This window comes from Hyperolius riggenbachi, chromosome 12 (genome assembly GCF_040937935.1).
Source record: "Hyperolius riggenbachi isolate aHypRig1 chromosome 12, aHypRig1.pri, whole genome shotgun sequence".
Taxonomy (NCBI): domain Eukaryota; kingdom Metazoa; phylum Chordata; class Amphibia; order Anura; family Hyperoliidae; genus Hyperolius; species Hyperolius riggenbachi.
In genome coordinates, this window is record NC_090657.1 from 55,607,663 (window position 1) to 55,624,168 (window position 16,506).

Consider the following 16,506-nt stretch of genomic DNA (forward strand, 5'->3'; position numbering starts at 1 on the left):
CAGCCTTAATTACCTGCTCGTTAGGTAACCTGTCACTGTAGTGTTACTGTGTCTGGCAGGCTGCAGTTAGTTTGACTCACCCGCCCCTCGGGTGTTCATCTGCCTGCAGTATATTCTGAATCACTCGCTCCTCGGGAGATTCGGCCTCATTAGTATTGTTCCTCCAGCTTGCGGGAGGTGGTACGTTAGTGCAAGCTTAGTGTACTGTTTATACCTCACCAGCCCCCCTGGTGAGGTCTCATTAACCATTAAAGTTACGGTTGAACCCAAACACTTACACTTTATTAGGTGTCCAGAGGTTAGCCATACTTGTATTATTGGTGATTCTGCAGATCACTAATAATCAGGTATACATCTGTATTGTTGGTGATACTGCAGATCATATATAATCAGATACTCTCTGTGTGCTGACACCAACCGTTACATTACATTATTTTTGCGAAAATTAAGGTGAGAAGAATATCAGCATTTTCGCTCATCTCTGGTCAACAAGATGCACATAATTAATATGCCATGTGCCAATTAAGTGAAAATTGCATGCAACTTGAAATTTGGCCACTCAAATACACTTCTAGCTGGAATTTTATCAGTGACATAACAACAGATTGCAGATTGCCTGATGGGCAGTTATAAAAATAATAGAGTCACCTTGAACAGCAATATTTGGTTATTTGTTCTGCATGGCAGATTTTGCTTAGTGAACAAAGTAGGAAATCCAAAAATAAAGACAGGACTTTCACTGAAACTTAGAATACTTTTGGGATGGAAAAAAAAATGATTTTAGCTTTGTATTGCAAGCCAGGAAAAAATTGCGTTTAGAAAGAAAACAAACAAACAAACAAAGCAGGTATAATTATAGTGGGGGTAGGGTTGTAACTGGGAGGAGGGGCTATGGGGGCCTGCACCTCCTGCCTCCCACCCTGCAGAGGAGCAAAGGGAGCAGTGTAATGCTGACCTATTCCATGCTGCATACGGTCCTCTCTTGCTCCTGGCAGCCGCATGTTTTGTGTTGCTATCCTCCAGCTCTGGATGCATGTCATGTGATCACGAGCCAGAGAATGGCAGCATAGAGCAAGCGGCTGTTGGGAGCAAGAGGAGACTTGACGCAGTGCTTGAACAGGTAGATATTACTCTGCTCCCTGTGCTACTCTGTAAGGGGGGGGGGGGGTGAGGATCAGCTGGCCACTATGCACATGAGCACTATGTCACTATGCTTGGGTAGCCCCATGATAATGTTACTTGGGAACTCAGGGGGCTGTTGCTATGCCCCTGATTACAGATATATACAAAATATTACTTTTTGGTGATTATTGGAATTTTCCTTTGACATAATACCTCAGTTTTTCCTTTAAAATTATGCAGCAATAAGGATAGAAGCAGTGACATGACATGGGACTTGCTGTCTGCACAGAACTTGCAAATTAAAGAGACAGTAAATAGAGACCTGTGTCCCCAACCACCAGGAGCAGTTAATGTATTATGTTCTGCTTCAAATTATGTACTGAACCAGGTCCCTAGCTCCTAGCCCATCCCCCTCCCTTGTGATGAGGGTTTGGGGGTGCCTGGCCCAATGTAATTATGCCCCTAGGGTTAGGTATCGAGAATAACTTCATAATAAATTAATATCAGAGTTAGGGATGTGGGGGGAGGTAAGTTAGGGTTTGGCTATTAGAAGGCTTCATTTTGTAAGTATTAACATAACCAATATACTTATGAAATCTTTATTGTATACTTTACTAGGGGTGTTATGGGGGCATGGTCAGGGGTGTGGCAAGGGCGTGGCTTAAGTGTCCCTCTTTCTCATCTCGAAAAGTTGGGAGGTATGTCTGATGCAGAATTTACACTTATATGCCCTTCTATTAAATGTAAGCTTTTTGGGAAGTGGTATGAGCATCATCATGCTGTTCAGCCTGCAAGGTCAGTCATGGGTCACAGACAGACCTTTCTGAGAAAATTGCAGTCTATAGCTCTGGAGGTCAGAAAATGATTCAGATGCAATAGGGCCCTAGGCAAGATAGCAGGTTTTGCCCACCGCTAATGTTCACCGGTTTTTTTTTTTCTTCAACAAGGCCCCTAGACTCTCTCCAGGCCCTAGACAACTGCCTAGGTTTGCCTTGTTGATGATCCATCTCTGCAGGAAGTGGCTAGTAGTGGTTAGTAAAGGAGCTCCAGAGGCGGTACTTAAAGTGGACCTGAACTCTTGCACAGGACAGAAGGAAAACAGAGAGAAATGCACCTGGTATATATTTAGAGAGCTGTGTCAGCTCAGGAATCTTCTCTGCCATAGCAGCAGCTAATTTGTAAACACGTTAACCCTATGCCTGCTTCCATTAAAGCAGGAAGTAGACACACTGAAGATTTATTGCAGGATTTGTAACAGCTATAATAAAGAAATGTTTTTCTTTAAAGGTTATTATGCTGTTAAATATTTTTTTAGAGCAGAGAGGAAGTTCTGAGTTCAGGTTCGCTTCAAAAAGGAAAATATTTGCCCTTAAAGTGAACCTCCAGACTAAAAAAATCTACTAAGCAGCACTGAAAAGGCTTGGTGTTTCTTTAACAGTTTCACAGCATCAGAACTTTGTTTCTCTTATACAAGCCTCATTATTAGCTGCACAGAAGAAAACTGCCCGGGCATTTTTCCCCTGATGCTGTGCAAAGCATGATGTGATTTCTGATGATGTTGCTCTCGTTCTGCTGTTTTGGTGCAAAAAAAAATTCTTACATTTTGAATTTGACATTTGAAGCCTAGCGTGTGCAGCTGGGAGGGGTATTCAGGACACAGGACAGTTGGAACTGTGTCTCATGCTCCCTGTCACCACCTTTCAACCAAAAAGATGGCTGCCCCCATGACAAAGATGGCAGCCCCCATGAATCACAAACATTTGCCTGTTCTTTTAAAACAGGGTGGGTAAGAGATTATATTACCAATCTATCCTAATTAACATAACTAATGTAACTTAATGACAGTAGGGAGTCTACTATTGAGAGCTTACACAAGACTACAAAAACTTTTGTGCTTGGATTTGTGCTTAAAGGAAAATCCCCCCCCCCCCCCCCAAAAAAAAAAAAACATTTTGATTGGGTTTTCACTAGATACAGGCATTAGGTACTTTATGGAATCTGTTACTGCCAGTCTTTCAGCCTTGACAGATGTAATGCAAAATTTCATAAAAATAAATGTAGTTAGAATGAAGCCCGGCAGCGACTTGTTAACTCAAGCGAAACTTCATCTTGAGTAATAGCGCCTCGGAATCTCCGGAGCGTTGGGTAAATATTGCAGGTTTGCCAAATCTTTCGGCAAGGCTGTGAAGGTTGTCTGCGCTATTCGTAGACGCGTATGGCTCTCTTAAGTGCTCTCAGCCTCTATTTGCTTACCGTAGGTTTGCTATAATTGAAGCCATCCATCTGCTTTAAGGCAATTCCTTTTAGGTACGGCACACTGTTTTGCTAAAGTATATTACGGAAGTATCATTATGTCCTTGAATGAAGTTTCGGGATGTACATATAGAGGACGGAGCGGTGACTTTACGAGATAAAAATAGCGTCAAGGAAGAAAACGGCTTTGGAACGGCGAGATTGAAGACAGATACCAATAGTTTGAAAGATGCATGTGTTCTACTGGCCCGTGATTGCTAATATACAAGCAGCGCATCGCTGAGACAGCCGAAAGCAAATATGTAGCTTTGTAGTGGAGTCTACGATACTTTATGGATGGTGCAGGATTGACCACGGATGGTCACCTTGGTGTGCTTCATCAGCTTAAAGTGAACTTTAGAGAGGGGATATGGAGGCTGATATCTTTATTACCCTTTTAAACAGTGTACGTTGCCTGACATATTTGTGTTGTCCCTCCGCCTCTAATCATTTAAAGTAATACTTTACTGTATTGTGTAGGAAAAGAGAGTGCAGAGGTTGCAACCACAGCAGGTCTTGTGGCCCTCAGGTGCCCATATAGGGCTTTTCTATAGTCACTGCATTAGTTCTTCACTGGTGCCATAGTGATGATCACCTCTATAATTGCTTTAAAGTGTACCTGTAAGGAGAAAAATGCCCCATTTAGATACCTACCTCAGTAGAGGAAATCCTCTGGCGCCGGTATTTAATTTTCATGTCCCTAGGCTCTAGCCTCCACATATCTGCTTGGATTGACTTGCCAGACTAGCCAATCACAAGCTATGGGTGCCCATACACTAATGCAATTTCCCGCTGATAGACAGCAGATTCGATCACTGTGATCGAACCTGCTGTGAAATCGATTACGCAAGCGTGGACTGATCGACCAATTTCCATTCAAAGATCGGTCCAGGTGGAAAATTTTGATCAATCGCCGGCGGGCCAGGAGAGCGTTGTTAGCAGCGTTTGATATGGCGATGACCGAGGCAGCAATACATCACCTGTCTGGCCAGCATGAGTCCCCGGGTCCCTGCAGTCTCTCGCTTTTTCCGTCATCTTCTCTTCATTTTCTGTCCCATCCTGTGAGAAAGCGAAGTTCAAACAGCAGAGGGCACTCTACTGTTTGAACGTTCTGCTTGTGACAGGATGGGACAGGAAGTGAAGCGAAGATAGAGTACACTGGAAGAAATGAGACCCGGGGACTCACACCGGCGGACAGGTAATGTATAGCGGCTTGCAGGGGGAACAGGGGCGGCAAACAGGCGGCAGTTCCACAGGTTGTGAATCGATTTCATGCTGCAATCGATTCAAAATCTGTTTGTAGTGTATGGGCAGCCATTAGATTCCTCTCTGATCAAATTCGATCAGAGAGAGGGATCTATCTGTCGGTTGCTCTAGTGGCAATTGACCAGTGTATGGCTGCCTTATGAGTGTGGGACTGGGGAAGGAGCAGGAGCCAACAGGCAGCTGAGACTGTGATGTGCTTGTGAGCAGTGTGGGTGCAGCATGCACACCATTTAGCTGCTCAGTATCAGCACAGGAGGACTGGCGTGGGCGGGAGGACTTCCTGCTCTAGCAATCGGAGCAGCAACAAATTCAGTTTAGCCACGGCCGCTCTAGGCTACGCCATGCTCTCTTCCCAGCTTCCGCTATGTCCCACCCCCATGCCTGTTCAGGACTCCCATGCAGCTGTATAGCAGGTAGCTAAATGACCCGGCTACACTTGACCAGTGACCACACCACACAGAGAGGGCCAAAGAGAATCACCTCCAGGTCAATGTGGCTGCATTTAGGGAGGTATGCTTAATTTGGATCACTTTTGCTGCTTGCTACACGGTTTAGTATTTTGTTGTAGTTATGTTGCAGATGCTGACTCTCCAATGACTTTCTCTCATAGATTGAGTGGGGCAGCATTTTCTGCATTTCAATTGTGTGGGGTAAAATATTCTGCATTTCAGAAGTGGGGTAATGTTTTCTGAATTTTGTGTAAAGTAACTTTTGCTATATTTCATGTGTGGGGTAACACTTGCTGTATTTCATGTGTAGTGTAACATCTGTGCCATTATATTTGTGGGGTAATATCTGTTGCATGTCATATGTGCAGTAATGTTTTCTGCATCACATTCTTCATTTCATATGTGGGTTAGCGCTTGCTACATTTCTCATGTGGGGTAATGACTGATGCATTTATTATTTAATGATTGTGGTTGCTTTAATTGGTATTTCGAGGTTATTGTTGCAATATTTGCATTTTTAGGGCTCATTATTACTAAATAGTGCGCTAATACATGAACCAAAAGAAACACAGTGGCTGAAAAATTGATATATTTCCATGGCCACTTTATTATGTACATCTTGCTAGTATTGAGTTGGATCCCTTTTTGCCTTTAGAACTTCTTAATGGAATTCCTCAGAGAATTTGGCCATGATATCATCATCCATGCTGCAAAATGTGTGTGGAGAAGGCACCTTTTTTGGGCTCGGTGTGGATTTGTAAATAGGGCTGCACTGGGGACCGTGAAGGTGTATGAGAGTATTTCACTGTGCAGTACAGCCTTAAGTGCTGCAAAATAAATAAATAAATAAAAAGGGCAGCTTCTTCACAGTGGACCTGCCAGGCCTGGATCTTCTGAAATACTTTACAGAGTACATAGTCTTGTCACTAACTGTCCTGAAAGGAGCACACAATCCAATCCTAACATAGTCATAATCTAATATTTCTTATTGTGTATTTATATAACACTAACATCTTATGCAGTACTAATCTATTCCTTGCCATATATACAGTTCTGCCAATAATTATTCATACCCCTGGCAAATTTTGACTTAAAGTTACTTTTTTTCAACCAGCAAGTAATTTTTTGACGGAAAATTACATAGGTGTCTCCCAAAAGATAATAAGACGATGTAAAAGAGGAATTATTGTGGAAAAAAACATTTACTGTATCAGCTTTTATTTATATTTGAGCAAAAAGTGTCCAGTCCAAAATTATTTATACCCTTCACAAACTGTCACAGTCTGTGGGAAATCTGTACCATTCCAAATTGTCCAATTACCCTGCATTTCCCTTCCAAAGCATCCTAATTACCCTGCTTAATTGGGAACAACTGTTTTAGTCAACTCAAAAGGTGAAAAACAGCATCTCCCTGCAGTTGATTTAGCTATGACAAAGGTGCTCAATGAGGACCTACGGTTGCGCACTGTGGCTGCTCACAAGTCAGTAAAAGACCATTTCTAAATGTTTTCAAGTTCCAGTGTCTACAGTGCAAAGTTTTATTAAAGAATACCAGGTGCTTCTGCACTGTGGGAATCTCAGAGGATGTGGTTGGAAGCCAAAAGTGACACCTGTGTTGGCCAGGAGGATTGTGAGAGAGGTAAAAAAGAATCCAAGGATCACCCCCAAGGCCATCCTGGGGAATCTGGGCTCTGCTGGTGGCAATGTCTTAAGGCAGACAATCCAACGGACACTGCACACTGCTGGTTTCTACGAATGCAGACCAAGGAGGATGCCAGTTCTTCACATAAGGCAAACAAAATGTTGCTTGGCCTTTGCAAATGTTCATCTGGAGAAAGAAGAAGTCTTCTGGTCTTCTGTGTTATGGTCAGATGAAACAAAAATTGAATACTTTGGTCACAATGATGTTTCCTTTATTTGGCATAATAAAGGAGAAGCCTTCAACCCAAAGAACACCATCCCCACTGTCAAACATGGGGCTTGATTTACTAAGCGGTGCTAACTTTAGCACTGACCCTTAGCACGTCTAAACTCAGTTGAAATGTGAGAAGTAGTGATCGTGCGCAAAGTACCGCGCGCAAAGTTTTGCGCGCACACTGCACAGAGCGCAGGGCGCTCCGCGCGAAGTGCCCATTAAAGGCTATGGGACTTAGCGCGCGCATAGAACTTTGCGCGCGTAAATCTTTGCGCGCAAAACTTTGCGCGCGATCTGATTGAGAAATCCGGTGCTAACCTACTTAGCACCCTGGTTAGCACGTCTAAAGACTTTAGACGTGCTAAGTAGGTTAGCACCGCTTAGTAAATCAAGCCCATGGTGGTGGGGACCTAATGCTTTGGGAATGTTTTTCAGTCAATGGACCAGGGAAACTAATCACAGTAAATGGCACCATGAAAAAACAGCAATACATGAAGATTCCCAATGACAACATCAGGTAGTCTGCAGAGAAACTTGGCCTTGGGCACCAGTTGACATTTCAGCATGACAATGACCCAAAACACACAGCAAAAGTGGTGAAGAAATGGTTAGCAGACAACAACATTAATGTTTTGGAGCAGCCCAGTCAGGGTCCTGACTTGAATCCAATTGAGAGTCTGTGGAGGGAGCTAAAGATCAGGGTGATGGCAAGAAGACGCTCCAACCTGAAAGATTTGGAGCTCATTGCTAAATATGAATGGGCAAAAAATACCTGTGGAAACATGCAAAAAGCTGGTCAGCAATTATAGGAAGCGTTTGATTGCTGTAATAGATGTTTCTATTGATTAATAAGAAGGGTATGAATAATTTTGGACTGGACACTTTTTACTCAAATGTAAATAAAAGATACAGTACGTTTTTTTTCCCCTACAATAATGCCTTTTGTACATTGTCTTATTATCTTTCTTTTTTAACGTAATATTTTAATTGAAAAATGTTACACACCCACAATATGCTGAAACTTGAATGGTACATTTAAATTTTTGCATGTATGGTAATGATAATGGTAGCTAATTGTACCAAGCGTCTAGTTGTGCTACAACAGAACATTAACATTAACATTAACAGTAACATTCACAATAACAAACAAGAACAGTCATTACAAACCGTATAACCAATTTTGCCTTAAGCTTCTTTATATTTCTTCCTTATTGATGACTCTTTTTGTTTAATAAATATTTCTTAGTTTGTGCTCCATATCTAGGTTCAGGGAGACTGGATTGCTTATGTACTTCCATTAAGGGGGTTCTGGGTCCTTCCAGTGCCCACATATGACATGCCTTTTGGTACATGAGATATGAGTAATTAGTAGTCTATATGGACCTGGGAAAAGGTCAAGTCCAATATGTAAGAGCTAGTTCCGGGTGGGCACTGGGCAGGATGGGCCTTTCCAATATATTTGAAATTTCCCTAAAAGCTTGCTCCAGTTTGATGACCGGGCACTCCCACAGTATATTTGTTAGGGACCCTTCTTTTCCACAATTTCTCCAGCAAGTATTTTGGTGTATATTGGAGTAGTTGGCCATCTTAGATGCTGCTATGAACGGGTAGATCGTGTGCATCTCTAAACTCAACACATACTCTCTAACTACAGATACCACTGCAAGACGTGTAAATAGCAAAGCACGAGGAGCCTCGATGCTGCCTTAGCGTGGGCCGCAGAGCGTGGGGGACCTGCGGCTATGCGCATATTGAAGGTAACTTCTGCATGCCAAAAGTGAAGAATTTTAATGCTACAACGTTGTAACACGTTGAGCCTACTCGTATGCTGAGCTGATGAACTGCATATACTTGTTTTGGCTTGATGAAAAATGCTTCGCTGATCTAATCTCAGCACTGGTGCTGCAAATGTATGAACTGTGATCTGTGAGCTCTGACTTGCAAGCAACTAAGTCCATATTGGACTAAGTGACCAGATGGAATATATCAGCAGACATTATTATTTTTGAGTGCACTCACATATACAGATTTTTGCTTGCTATTTATTGCTTTGAATTTTTTGTGAAGTAACCCTATTTAAGACCTTGCCAATATTTGTTTAGACAGCTGGAAATGAGATCTCATTTGCACTAGGTTATGCAGTGTGATAGTGTGCATTGGAGAGTTGTTTGAGTGTATGGAGTGTGGTAAGTGAGGGGGTCTGGGGGGCTCCAAGGAACTCCATTTGATTGTAATTGCTTTTAGATTTGGGTGCTGGGGGGATTTTTGTGTACAAATAAAGCATTGTAATTTTTTCATGGATGATCTGATGAGGCCTCTTGTAGCTTTGTTCTCTCCTTATTGTTTCTGAGCTCTATGCTTAAGTTCTGAGGCCCACGGTGAGTTGATTGTGTGGGTGAGGAACAAGTTTCTCTCCCCCCAAATATTGTCAGCTCTGATTCTTCTTTGAGGACTACGCAAAATTCATTTCACAGGATCAGTTATTGCCAGGATGGTGTCGTCCGCAAACAACCCAATTTTGTGCGTTTGGTCTTTACATTGTATGCCTTTGATTAATGGATTATCTCGTATCTTTTGTGCCATAGTTTCCATAATAAGTGTAAATATGAGCGGAGATAAAGGACATCCCTGGCGGGTACCATTAGATATAGTAAATATGTTTTATTGGAATCCTGATGACACCACCCTGGCTGTTGGATGAAAGCCATAATTCCAGACTGAGCCAATGAAAGAGATGGGCACAGCTGCATAAAACACCCTTTATTGTGACCGGGTTGACACAATAGTTACAGCAGTGGGGGGAAGGAAGATGTCTGGCAGCTGTTTCACAGGGATTAACCCTGCTTCATCAGAGACCATTTGTAGCCCATTTTTCTTTTATTCATCTACAAGGTTTTAGGCTACAAGATTTTTGATTTTGCTACAGAAGGGCACCCTTTTATAGCCAAGATTTTTTACTTGAGGGTGCAGGGGAGGTTAGGATTAGGCATCACAAGCAGGGGAAGGAGGGGGGGGGGTCTTAGGGTTAGGCACCACCTGTGGGTCTTAGGGTTAGGCACCACCTGTGGGTCTTAGGGTTAGGCACCACCTGGAGGGTCTTAGGGTTAGGCACCACCTGGGGGGTCTTAGGGTTGGGCACCACCTGGGGAGTCTTAGGGTTAGGCACCACCTGGGGGGTCTTAGGGTTAGGCACCACTTGTGGGTCTAAGGGTTGGGCACCACCTGTGGGTCTTAGGGTTAGGCACCACCTGGAGGGTCTTAGGGTTAGGCACCACCTGGGGGGTCTTAGGGTTGGGCACCACCTGTGGGTCTTAGGGTTAGGCACCACCTGGAGGGTCTTAGGGTTAGGCACCACTTGTGGGTCTTAGGGTTAGGCACCACCTGGAGGGTCTTAGGGTTAGGCACCACCTGGGGGGTCTTAGGGTTGTGCACCACCAGGGGAGTCTTAGGGTTAGGCACCACCTGGGGAGTCTTAGGGTTAGGCACTACCTGGGGAGTCTTAGGGTTAGGCACCACCTGGAGGGTCTTAGGGTTAGGCACCACCTGGGGGGTCTTAGGGTTGGGCACCACCAGGGGAGTCTTAGGGTTAGGCACCACTTGTGGGTCTTAGGGTTAGGCACCACCTGTGGGTCTTAGGGTTAGGCACCACCTGGAGGGTCTTAGGGTTAGGCACCACCTGGGGGGTCTTAGGGTTGGGCACCACCAGGGGAGTCTTAGGGTTAGGCACCACTTGTGGGTCTTAGGGTTAGGCACCACCTGTGGGTCTTAGGGTTAGGCACCACCTGGAGGGTCTTAGGGTTAGGCACCACCTGGGGGGTCTTAGGGTTGGGCACCACCGGTGGGTCTTAGGTTTAGGCACCACCTGGAGGGTCTTAGGGTTAGGCACCACTTGTGGGTCTTAGGGTTAGGCACCACCTGGAGGGTCTTAGGGTTAGGCACCACCTGGGGGGTCCTAGGGTTGGGCACCACCTGGGGAGTCTTAGGGTTAGGCACCACCTGGGGAGTCTTAGGGTTAGGCACTACCTGGGGGGTCTTAGGGTTAGGCACCACCAGGGGAGTCTTAGGGTTAGGCACCAAATGGGGGGGGGTCTTAGGGTTAGGCACCACTTGTGGGTCTAAGGGTTGGGCACCACCTGTGGGTCTTAGGGTTAGGCACCACCTGGAGGGTCTTAGGGTTAGGCACCACCTGGGGGGTCTTAGGGTTGGGCACCACCTGTGGGTCTTAGGGTTAGGCACCACCTGGAGGGTCTTAGGGTTAGGCACCACTTGTGGGTCTTAGGGTTAGGCACCACCTGGAGGGTCTTAGGGTTAGGCACCACCTGGGGGGTCTTAGGGTTGTGCACCACCAGGGGAGTCTTAGGGTTAGGCACCACCTGGGGAGTCTTAGGGTTAGGCACTACCTGGGGAGTCTTAGGGTTAGGCACCACCTGGAGGGTCTTAGGGTTAGGCACCACCTGGGGGGTCTTAGGGTTGGGCACCACCAGGGGAGTCTTAGGGTTAGGCACCACTTGTGGGTCTTAGGGTTAGGCACCACCTGTGGGTCTTAGGGTTAGGCACCACCTGGAGGGTCTTAGGGTTAGGCACCACCTGGGGGGTCTTAGGGTTGGGCACCACCAGGGGAGTCTTAGGGTTAGGCACCACTTGTGGGTCTTAGGGTTAGGCACCACCTGTGGGTCTTAGGGTTAGGCACCACCTGGAGGGTCTTAGGGTTAGGCACCACCTGGGGGGTCTTAGGGTTGGGCACCACCGGTGGGTCTTAGGTTTAGGCACCACCTGGAGGGTCTTAGGGTTAGGCACCACTTGTGGGTCTTAGGGTTAGGCACCACCTGGAGGGTCTTAGGGTTAGGCACCACCTGGGGGGTCCTAGGGTTGGGCACCACCTGGGGAGTCTTAGGGTTAGGCACCACCTGGGGAGTCTTAGGGTTAGGCACTACCTGGGGGGTCTTAGGGTTAGGCACCACCAGGGGAGTCTTAGGGTTAGGCACCAAATGGGGGGGGTCTTAGGGTTAGGCACCACCTAGGGGGTTAGTGTTAGGCACCATCAGGGGAGTGTTCTGTGTGAGAGTAGGGAGCAGTTAGGTCATAATAATCACTTTTCTTAGCTATATCTAGAGCCCTTTTATAGCCCAACAAATTTTGCCTATAACAGCATCCTTTTAAATTAACTAAAACTAGCTTTTTCGGCTACACAAGGTGCACTTTGTAGCCGAATTTGGCATATATGGGCTACACCAGGCGCACTTTGTAGCCGAACTTGGCATATATGGGCTACACCATGTGCCCTTTGTAGCCAAAGTCGGCATATGTGCTACACCAGGCGCCCTTTGTAGCCGAAGTTGGCATATATGGGCTACACCGTGGGCCCTTTGTAGCCGAATTTGGCATATGGGCTACACCAGGCACCCTTTTTGTAGCCAAATTTGGTATATATGGGCTACACCAGGAGTCCTTTTTTCCAGGAGCCCTTTTCAAATAGACGCGTAAGTAAGGAAACATGACATTTCAAAAATGTTTGCTCAACACTAGCACCAGCATCTTCCGTGGTGCTGTGGCAAGCATACGGGGTATAACAATACAAAGTGTACAATACAACAGTTGATACAAGACAAGAGGGTGTAAAAGCTAAACAAATGAATCAACAAATTAACTACAAATTTTACAAAGGGTGGGAGGTGTGTACACCCATTACACAGCATTGTGAGACAAAAGGGGAAGAGAGCCCTGGCCAAAAGGCATTACAGTCTAAACATTTAGGGTATAGGACAGTAGGTAAAGGGAAGCTGTGTGTGTAGTGGTAGAAATGAATTAGTAAAATATTGGATTTAGGTTGTGGAATATTGGTAATTTTGGCTTTCTCTAGTGCCCAAATTACCATGGCAGTCTTTTTGAAAGTACACTCAGCCAGCCAGCCAAGTACTTTTAATATATTTATTACAAAAAATATATATAAACACACTGAATGAAACACTATGCATTGCTACTCACTGCAAATGTATTACCATACATATTAAACATGGGAGACTAGACTAGGAATTTAATGTTCACGGCTAGCGTACATCAGAGTAGCCTGATGGACGAACTGCTTGAGGTGCACTTTCTCTAGGTAGTGTTCACATGTTCTGGGGTTCACAAACTCTCAAATCCTAATGTGAAGGGAGAGTCCTCAGGTTCACCCATTGCACAATACTGCAACTGGGCTGGCTTCTGGTTCTGCCGGCAATATCATTTAGCCTGCCCATGCAGCTTCTTATGCTTTGGGTCAGTGACGTAAGCATGGCTCAAGCTCCGAGATTGTAGGCCAAGGGAAGGGGAAGAGATCCTGGCAGGGGATCATGACATGCAATGGTACTTGATGGTGGAGATGCTATAAAACCATTAAAAAAAAGTTAAAGAAGGAGAGTTATGGTTGGCTTTCCTCTCTCGAAGGCTTCAAAGTGTCAAAATGAATCTGATGATATATGATGTCGTCAGAAAGAGGAGAAAGAGAGCTTTAAAATGATATCCATCAAGCCATAGTTATATTGTATTACACAGGCCGACTTTTTGTCAAAGTCAGCAGCTGCATTCAGCAGAATGGAGCTGCTGACACTGGGGAAAGTGTCGTCCTGTGTAATACAATATAACTATGTCTTGATGGATATCATTTTAAAGCTCTCGTTCTCCTCTTTCTGACGACACCTACATCGTTGCCCTACACCTTTTAGTTTTCTCTATTTTCGCGATCGAAATCGCGGTCGCGGCAATTTCAATCGCGAAAATAGCGAAAACTAAAAGACGTAGGGCAGCGGTTTATATATCATTGGAAAGAGGAGAAAGAGAGCTTTAAAATGATATGCATCTTTCCATAGTTTCTGCACTGCTCGGAGTCCCTTTAAAAGGTTTATTGCCCACAGTGGGTCTTCGACGATGCATTTCACAGGTTTTCCTACCTCCTCAGATGAAATAGCAACCACCAAAAAGTGCCAAATAGTCGGAGAACAATCATATGTGAGCACCTCAAATTAATTAAATAAAAGACAGAAATGTAACGATCGGTGTAACACAGAGAGGGTCTGATTACTGGTGATCTGCAGTATCACCGAGAATACAGATATATACCCGATTATTGATGATCTGCAGTATCACCGATAATCAGATATATCTCTAACCTCTGGACACCTGAGTAATAAGAGTGTTTAGTGTAACAGAAATACTTTGAGGACTGCACCTGAGGAGCAGGCGCACAGCAGTAAGGAGTACTGCACAGTAACACGTTCCTTCCGAAAGCCTGAGACTCTCCCGAGGGAGGGGTCAGGCTAGGAGCAGGAAGGACAAGCGTGAGTGACACCAGGAGGGGTGTCACCCACAGGTCTGTGAGCTATCTCTTGACTGAGGAGATAGCTCTCGAGGTCGGACAAGCCAGGTCGGCAACAGACAGACAGATCAGGGACAAAGACAGAAGACAGCTGCGGAATCCTTAGACAAACAGAGTACGGCAAGGGTATCGGATATAGCGAAGTACCTAATCAGAGATCAGAAGAGTAGTCAGGAAAGCAGAAGGTCATAACAGATAAACAATGCAATTAGTACTTTAAGCTATCAAGAATCTGACTCAGTGTGGATTCCCAGCTCCAGCCGGATCTGGCACACTGTCGGAACTAGCTAAGGTCTGAGAGCTAGCATATAAAGTATTCCCTAGACTGTGGTGTGAGGTCCTTGATCATCAACACCTAGGAACTGGTCTAGATAATAACACAGATAATATCACAGATACTGACAAGGTCTGAGTGCTACCACGTAGTGATCGCAATGCCAGACACCAGAGAAATGACCAGCACCCAGTATATATGCACAAGCGCTCTCCAGCGCCTCCCCTAAGTGCTGGACCAATGAAACCTGATCGAATTGTCAGCTGATCGGCTGGATCAGCTGACACCCCTCTGACTGCCATAAAGGCTCTGCCTCTCAGCGCGCGCGCGCGTCCTTCTGAACCTGTGTGGACTATCAGTCCCAGCCACACCAGACGTGTTGTAATGCATCTGTTGGTTTGAATGTGGGGCCAGCCGCACCGCTGTCAGAGCATGCGGCGGTTTCCCCGCGTTCAGCCATTCTGCTAGCGATAAGCCCATGCGTGCAAACCGCCGCGCCGGACGCGGAATCTGCCGCCTTGTTCCCTGGGCATGCGGCGGTTTCTCCGTGCTCCGTCAGGCTAGTGGATGCAGGCCCATGCATGCAAGCTGCCATGTTGAACGTGGAATCAGCCGCCTTACTTTGAGTACTCACAGCGACTTTTCCGCGTTTTCTCACAAGAAAGGTCAATAAAAGATTCTTGTTTGGTAACACAAATAAATAGAAGGCCACATAGAATTCCAGTTTCTTATAAGAGTAATTTTCCTGGTCTGGCAAATTTTGCGCCGTGTTCACCTGAATTATCTATCAGTCAGCTCCTGGAGACAGCAAAATAGAATCCTGTAGATGTTGTGACTATAGGGGTGCAGGTCGATCAATTTCCTTTGCTTGAAATGATATGTAAAAACCAACTAACTGTGTCATAAACTATTAAACTGGCTTTGCCCAAACAATTGTAAATAATTCATCAATATTTCATCACTGGAAGCTAAAGGAGGTGGAAAAAAACAATAATCATATCTACATGGCTAAATGTTCTCATTTTGTTTTGTAAAGAGGTCGTTTGGAGGTGGGGATCCATTAGAGAAAATCAAGGAAGGAGTAGAAAAGTCATGTGACTCCTGAGACCTTAAAGGATACCTGAGGCGAGGTAAAGCTACCTCTGGAAAACACAGAGGTATGTACATCCTGGGTCCCATTCCTCTCTAGGGAGGAGAAAAAATTCCTCTGACAGACTCACAACAAAGTAGAGTAGAGGAGCACCACAGAAGTAAAAGAGGACCTCCAGAGTCACAACGAAAATCCGACAGCCTGCAAGTAAAAGTAAGTTATATATTTACCCAAGAAGTCTTGTCCAGCGCTGCCGTCTCAAAGTCCCTGCATCACCTGACTTCCGGTGCCTCCTCTCTCTCCACAGAGAAAGACACCAAGCTATTTACTACTCCTCGGGTAAATATAACTTATTTTTACTTGCAGGCTGCCAGATTTTCATTTTGACACTGGAGGTCCTCTTTAACCCCTTTGCTGTTATGATTCTTTCAGGATTTTAGGGTCTAAAAGTGGTGAATTTTTTTTGCACCTTTTTAGACCCTAAAACCTGGAAAAAAATCATGCTGCCAGGGAGATCTGCAGCAGTTGCAGTAATCACTCACCTCCCACCGCCCGCTGAATGCATTGCTCTGCACACAGCCTCCAGCGGCTACCCCGAGCACAGGTCGGGATTATCGCTCTAAGCTGTGGTTTTCCGCTCCGACCCTAGTTCGGGATTACCCCCAAGGAGGTTAAAGTGGTGTGTCTAGACCCCTACCCCTGAGTCAATGGGCTATCTTTGAGGCCTCTTTTACACTTGCTTGC